The sequence below is a fragment of the Acanthopagrus latus genome, chromosome 8 (genome assembly GCF_904848185.1).
Source record: "Acanthopagrus latus isolate v.2019 chromosome 8, fAcaLat1.1, whole genome shotgun sequence".
Lineage (NCBI taxonomy): Eukaryota > Metazoa > Chordata > Actinopteri > Spariformes > Sparidae > Acanthopagrus > Acanthopagrus latus.
In genome coordinates, this window is record NC_051046.1 from 7,898,228 (window position 1) to 7,906,192 (window position 7,965).

The 7,965-nt window shown below is 44.4% G+C and overlaps 1 protein-coding gene across 1 annotated transcript in view; it reads right to left on the reverse strand.

Annotated features, from left to right (window-relative positions):
• The window catches only part of sema3d (sema domain, immunoglobulin domain (Ig), short basic domain, secreted, (semaphorin) 3D), a 35,467-nt gene extending 29,771 nt beyond the window's left edge, over nt 1-5,696 (reverse strand). Inside the window, exons 1-2 of the mRNA XM_037108276.1 lie at nt 5,673-5,696; nt 5,352-5,467 (exon numbers count right to left, since the gene is read on the reverse strand). The gene's annotated coding sequence lies outside the window, so the exon portion shown is untranslated. The remainder of the gene's footprint in view (nt 1-5,351; nt 5,468-5,672) is intronic.
• Nucleotides 5,697-7,965: the final 2,269 nt, after the last annotated feature.

The window sequence follows — 7,965 nt, forward strand, 5'->3', positions numbered from 1 at the left end:
AGCAACACCCAGGTGCCCTGTAGAGTCCACTCTTATCAAAGCCCTCCATCTCCACAGGACAGAGTGCATTAGTACCGCTATTTGTCTTTATTCCCCAACCACAGGCACTGACCTGGCAGAACAACATAGGTAATTGTTTCTAGCTCTCAAGACATTAGATGTTTTTCTTGGCAACAGTCAATCATCTTTTTTTTTTGCATTTAAGCAAGCATGCAACTCCCCAGTGAGTCTGCGCGAGTTCACGTCTCGTAGAGGGAAAATACAGGACAGCCACCGCGGGTCACACACCATTTGTGTTTGGTGAAAACACAAACCATGAAGCAGACACAAGGAGCATTACACTGTAAAGTTGTTCTGAGAGTTATAAACTCCAGTTAAAGGCGGCGATAAAGGGGAAACACAACACTTTTCAAATACAGACAAGCACCATTCTTTTTTCCTTAAGTCCTGGCACTGTGATGTGCTGTATATTTTAGAGACAGGATCATATATTTAACTTCGCATAACAAGCTGAAAGACTCCATGATGAAACAAAGCAAAGCAGCACTGTCAGCTCCGGGTCCAAAGTCCACTAATAAACACAAGCAATATTGATCTGACGGGTCCAACGTCTATATGTTCTGACTCCTGTCTAAACTGTTTTGCCTTGACGGCGTTAACACTACACACACTTGCTCCGGATCTCACCGTGTTTAACTGTACACTGAGAATTAACTGTTGCCAGAGAGCAAGTAAATATGAAACATGTGATCCTCGCGGCCATGTAAGATTGTTCTGGACTGAGATAAAAAACATTTTTAAAAAACTCAACCTACACATTAAAAAAGCCTTTTTGGCAGCTCTTATATTATCACTTACTGATGTTCTTTTCAGTAATTTGTTTACCCAGGTCATAAAGTAAACACCAAGGCAGCAAGCTGTGATTCATTTTAGATTTTAAACACAAACATTACTCCACCTTATCTGGGTGAAACACTATCAGCGCAGCATGTGTGTATCTCCTGGGAAATTACATATCACTCCAAAAAACCAAAGCAAAATAAATTGCCAAAATATCCCCTTACGAACCGAATTTAATCATGCAAACATGGTGATAAAGACAGATATGGGCTTTGAAGCTGAAAACGCCACAGCCACTAACCCTGAAGTAATGAATAAATGCACGGTACAGAGCATGCTAGGTAAGGATATCTGATCCCTCTCTGAGGACTAGAGCAAGGAGCATTTGATCCCTCGCCATTAGGAAAGTCTGTGTTTCCTGCAGCGCTCCGCCTTCTAATAAATCCAATAAATCAGAACTCCACGGGCCGCCTGATTGCAGAAAGCCCCTCTCACACAACCAAACAACAGTGGACTCCTGACAGTCAGCTCCACGGCCCTCCTACGAGTGCTTGTATGGGGTTTTCGCTCCCTGTTTTGCATCACATAAACACATTCACAACACCGCATTAAAAATGACGGCTGTCCCATGACAACCACGCTTTGCATGAAATCAGTGAATGGCGGTGCCCAGACGAGAGGACATTCCTGTGGAATTCCTTCCGTTGTTGTCTGCGGGGATAAACCGAAGGGAGATGGATAAAATTCCTGCCCTGAGGTCCTGCCTGTCCACGTTTCGTCCCCTCCCCAAGCTGTTATCTGAAAACGCCAGTAAGGGAATACTCTGCGCAACTGCTGGTATGGTAACCGAATACACCGAAGACAGACAGAGGTGCTGGTGCTGCCTTTGTTGGAGACTCGCTTAATGTTAAAACTTTCGCCGTTTAATCCTCCAGTTTCTGGGAGACGTGGCCCACAGCTAGACCACTGAACCATACGCGGCTGCGACAGTGCCGGCTCAGGCCCGCCGTCACACCGAAGGTGAATGGAAAAGGTGGGAAAGTGGGCGTGGGAAACGAAACTGGATCCGCGCTTTAACTCCTTTCAATAGAGGAGAAGAGAAGGAAACGGAAAAACAACAAGTGGAAACAAAGTCCAGAGGCTGTTCAAAACAGAGCGGCAGCCGTGTAACCGAGACAACGCCATATAGATAAACATGCCGACAGGGACAACAAAACAAGTAACCCAACACGTGCTGACCAGGGCATGACTCGCCTGCACTGCTCTGAATGTGTATGAGAGTCTGCCTGTATGAGCATATGTGCGTGTAAGCTAATACCAGCCTGAGGTAGGCAGATGGGAGCAATGGGGCATGAAAACTGACAGTTGTAAGTGCTCTCACTTGTCTCTGGATGTCCCGGGGACACAGTGGTACACCCATGTGTGCTATGCACCGACTCTTCTCAAGAGCATTTTAAGCCTTCTACAAATGTGGGCAGCAGCTCTATTGTTCCTTCTCCGACCCGGGAAAGGCTTTCGTAATGTGGTACCGGTCATTCACACTGGCTCCAGTGCAGTGTAGCACAGTGCAGAGGAAAGGCTCACCCAGCCGGGTCGTCTGTCTGCGAGTCGTTGGCACCTAGCCATCGTAGACTCTCTGAAACACACTAACTGCAGTAAAGGTGCCCCGGCTGTTTTGTCCGTCTGCGCTAAGGGATTCCAGAAGCATCGCCATATAAGGTGAAACTAGCACGCAGCATGGCTACAAGTATGTTTTAATAACACTTTGCACCCCGAAAACCTGTTGAGTTTTGAGAAAGAACTCTCTCAGTGTTCAGTTTTCATCACCGTCCAGGAAAAAGCCTCGGCACATGAGCCGCGCGTTGTTGTCACGGAGCGCAGGAATGGTGCTGTAGGCCATTCAAAACACAGCTGAACACCGGCGCTGTGATTTTTAGAGCAATGCCGGATCAGTCCAGGCACGCCAAACAGAACCTGAGCGAGTAAAGGCAGCCATGAGGCTCGGGGGTTAGTACAGCATGGGTCTGAATTGATCGATACGGCGAACAAAGGAGCCCTAACAGCCCGCTGAAAAGCCCTTCAACCAGTCTCACATTATAACATATTATCAAATCCACTCTCCTAATCACAGCCTCCACCACAGCACTCACATAAATGAGTGATGATACAGTTTAATCTGCAAAGCATGGGTTTCGGAAGTGCACTCACAAGTATACGTCTCCGGGCTGTGATTTCAGCAGCAGTTCTCAGTCAGCCCCATCTGCAGCCCGACTGAACCTGTTTCTGCCTGTACATATAGCACACTCCATTAACTATGTCTGGCACACACACATCCTCAGCGACTTAAGAACTGTACAATGTTTAAAGGAGGGTTTTGTTAGGAACAACTCTGACTTTATATGTTATATTTTTCCACAACAAAGAAGAGACGAAGACATATTTAAACTGTGCATGTGTCAGTATGAACACATTTTAGGCCTAAATGTAGGTTCAAAGAAGAAAACTTCACCTGATTTGTTTCTGATAGCGTCGTGTTGTTACTGGTCCTCAAACATCCTTAACAAGAGTCAATGAAACTGACCAATTATGTCTTTTTAATGTCATAGTTTAGTCACTCAGGGAAAAAGACAGGAAAAATCTGCACATCGGAGAATCTATCATTTCCAACGCATGTTAATCATTGTGAAAGTGTCTATATTAACCAGAATCAAGTTTTCCTAAACAGAACTTTGTCGTCTAAACCAAACGAAACTTAACCAGAAATGTGAAAAGAAACCAAAATTAATAAGTGAGCAATCAAATATGTTCCAATCCGGTGACAGACCCTGGCACCCAGAGCTGAAGACTGGGTTGACGGAGAAAAAATTCTGTGCAACCTGATGACTTAAGAGGACTCAACTGACTAAAGACAAGAGTATATCAAATATTTTTTATTGACTCCTACTTGACGAAAATAGTTACAGGTTTCTTGACTAAGACGAACCTTTCAGTCAACTTCACCTTAACTGAAAAACAAGAGGAGGTCGGCTGAGGATGATAAAAACTAACGAGGATATCTGACACACAAAGACTAAATAAAATACAGCAGCTGTAAAATTAAAACTAAGCTGTAGCGGGTGTAATTTATTCACCTCAGTCATACTGATGATCAAAAGCCTTGAAACACAGCCAGAGAAATCAATATCCACACAACTCCCATCTCTCTGCCTCCCCTCTCTCTCTCCCTCACAGCACCCTCTCAACCCAAAGCTCCTTGTAAGGAGTTAGATAAACCTTTTGGAACCGCGGTAAGTGGAGAGCGGGTCCTTGAGACTGTTAAACCTGCAGGCAGGGGGAACGAAGAACACTATTAAACCCACCGCAGGACTGTTAATGTCCCGGCACAGTAAGGCGACAGAAACGCTGCAGTGAGCGCCGCAAGTAAAAATAAAAAACAAGTAGGTTCACCGTCGACATGTTGAATGTGCTGTAGATCTGCAGAGTGGATACGCAGAATGAGGACTCGGCTGATTAAGCAGTCCGAGTCACATCCAATTTGAGGGGACTTGGACCCCCTTTCCTCCCCCCAATATAAACTACTTTATACCTCTGCAACTCTATGAATCTCTCAGCAGTGTAAAATAAAACAGTTATGTGCTGTGACTTGGGTTTTCAGCTGCACTGCATGCAGCAGCAACAGGACAGTAATATTAGAATAAACAATAATAACATTATAATACAAAGGTAGGGGATATAATAGACTCATATATACATAACATTGTACAATATGAGCAGTGTAATTGTATGAGAAATTGTCCAGTTGGTGCAAACCGACATGAGAAATGAGTTTAGTGTAGAGTTTGTCCTGCACAGAGCACAAGTGAGGTCCACTTTTAATAGATGAATCATAACTGATGTGGTTTTATTCACTCTGACACTATCACTATCATCCATTTAGTGTTTGCACAGAGACTGTGCATGTTTACAATTCCAGTGATTCTAGTGGATTTCACTCCCTTAATGGGTTTGACCACATTCTTCATATGATCATTAAAATCGTTTCGCAATCCTTTTTTGTAAAGTGAAAGCTCGAGAAAAGCTGTTTAAGATGACTAATAACTTTGTATTGAAGAAACATGCAGTTTGTATTGTGATTTTTTTGAAAAAAAAAAAAACTTTTCCACAACTTCAAGTGGGAGAAAGTTGAAATATTAAAAACACCACAGATGGACGCATGCGTAAAGAGACGCGTAAATCTGCAACAAACCGTCTCCAAGGGCTGTATAACTAACACTGGAGAGGTTTGAGACGCAGCTGGTGAAGATGTAACACTTTATTTAGCATCATCTCGTGTTTAACTTCTCGCGCGTCTCAGCCTGTCCTCTGAACTTCTTCGGTTACACTTAACATCCCAATATTCAAGACAGTATTTGTGGAAAAAGATACAAGAGACGAAAAAACAAACTGCCGCTAACATTTAGTAATCTCGGTTCATGAATGCAGCAGATCGCAGTGAGTGAGTTGGCTCTTACCTGCGCAGCCTGCTCTCATGCTGTGGGCAGCAGCGCCTCTCTGCTCTGTTCGCCGGACGCGCAGAGAGAAGCGGACAGCGCTGTGACACTTGCGCAACCCGCGTCCCGACCAGAACCTATACAGCGGATGGATAAACTGAATACTTCCCCCAGATATTTCCACTCCCCTTAATTGCAGTTAAACACACACTGGCGCTCTTGAACTCTCGGTGCACTCTGTGTGTGTCTATGTGTCTCTCTCTGTGTGTGTGTGTGTGTGTGTGTGTGTGTGTGTGTGTGTGTGTGTGTGTTGGATGGCTGGTTAGCTGAGTGGCAGCTCACCGGTGGCAAACTCCCAATTGAACGCTGCTGCTGCTGGAGGGGAGGGGCCCCCAGCATCTGCTCCAGCCAGGTCACAGCACATCCAACACACTTGTGTTTTTGTAACAGTGTATGTTACACAAAAAAAACCAACAAAGTAGAAGTAGATATATGTCCTAATGAGATAAGCATATAGGGGATTACAGTAAAATGCGGGTAGAGAGGCATTAATAAGGCGTGCTTACGATAATCTGTCAAGTCTGCGGTTGTTAATGTTGTTTAGAAGTTGTTGATAAATGGATCCTGGTCCAGATGTTCTGCAGCCCTCTTCCTGGAGGTTGATGAGAGATGGAAAAAAAAGAAAGTGTAATGCTAGAGGAGGATTTGGATTACTGTTCAAACCTTAATAAAGCCATTAATTACAGTCTGTAACCCTTTATTAAGGAGGTCTTATTAGAAAGTGGTGTGGAAGCATGACAGGAATGTTATAGATAACATAAGCCACAGTGCACTGGTTGATTTGAGTTTGATTTGATTTAATAGAAGAACTAGAAGAAGATGGAGAAGAAGAATCTTTATTTTTATCACATTTACGGTCTTCCAGGCTGTAGTTCTGCATTTAGCACCTCCCGGAGGAGCAGTGGTCAGCCGACGACATCGCCCGGGGACCAGCTCCAGCTCCAGATGTGAGCCAGTGTCTTTGTCGAGGCCACTGACTGGAGAATGAATCTAAAGTACAATGTCTTGATGGAAAACTTTGATGGAAAAGTTTTCCGTGAGGGTCATTTCAATGTGGTAATTATACTTTTTTGTGTTAAAACCTTATCAGACCAATACGACTGTTCCAAGCTGAGGATCTGTACTTTAGTTTATTTGAACAGACCGGTGCGGTGCACCAGCGGGGTGCTTTGACACGTCCATCTGACAGATGACTTTTACATAATGAAAATGCAAAAGAAAAATTTCGCCAGCTGCCACCTGGATATAAGTCTAAGGATATTATAATATAATAGGGTGGAGAGATTAAGAGCCTCGGATGACTTCTTTTCCAATAAATGGGAGTGACTCAAACTGAATTTATCAGCAAAGCGCGTGTCCTGGCACTAAGGAAATCTTATAATGATTGTTTGGATCTGTGCGTGTGGAGGAGGCCAGGGCCGATCATCTTTTTGAACCTGGTGTTTGCTCCTTTGAGACTCCCCGACGGGCGCCACCGGTGAGAGGAAAGAACAGCTGTATTTGGGTTCAGGCTGCAGATCCTGCTGGGTGGGATGCCTTGGCCGTCTGTCCTTTAACCAGGAGCGTGCGGTCCCAGTGATTCTGGAGTAAACACAGATTTCTTTGGCGTTGTCCTTCGCGCACGCACAGACAGGAGTCCGTCCAAGTGTGCACAGATTTTTTGTTTCCTTTAGCAGAAGTTGTGGAGAGGTCAGAGCCAAGTACTCACAGAGGGCGCGTTCAGCTGAGATGAGAGCTGAGCTGTCGGGCCCAGAAGAGAGATCCTCTCCGAAATAGAAATGGGATATGTGTTGGTGTGCCTTGGTGGTGGTTTAACCCAACCTGCTGCTCCTGCTGGGTGTGTGTCTTCAGCAGATGTGACCAGTTCGAAGGTAACTAAGAGGATTAGGTTATAGGTTAACGGGTTAAAACGGTGTCCTCCCTACCCAGTGGGATATTCGATGTCAGGGTGTGCACTTCCTCAGGACAACTCCCAAACACTCACACAGACACACACACACACACACACACACACACACACACACACACACACACACACACACACACACACACACACTGTAAAAGCATTAGTGATGAGCAACACCAATGACATAAATTTTGTAAAAACAGTGCACTGTCCAGCATCCACCCCATCCCTGCCCATTCTCCAGAGAGCTGTGCTAACCACTGTGTGTGTGTGTGTGTGTGTGTGTGTGTGTGTGTGTGTGTGTGTGTGTGTGTGTGTGTGTGTGTGTGTGTGTGTGTGTGTGTGTGCTGCATCGTAAAAACTACCCAATAGTCATACTTGAGCAAAAGTGAAAGTCACCAACATGAATGGTACTTGAGTAAAAGTCTTAAAGTGTCTGATATTAAATGTACTCAGGTATCAAAAGTACAAAAAAAATCAATTACATACTTATATTTGCGTTTGTGTATTAATCAATATTAAGCATTTTTTTGGTGTGATTTAATCCAGTTGGCTTTAAAATAAGCAACTGCAAAGCAACAGTATGTTTATTATTTTTTGCAGTGAGGTTATGTCTTAATTAGAGAGGAAGGAAATAAGGGAGAGAGACGGGCACAGAGGTGGAGTCAC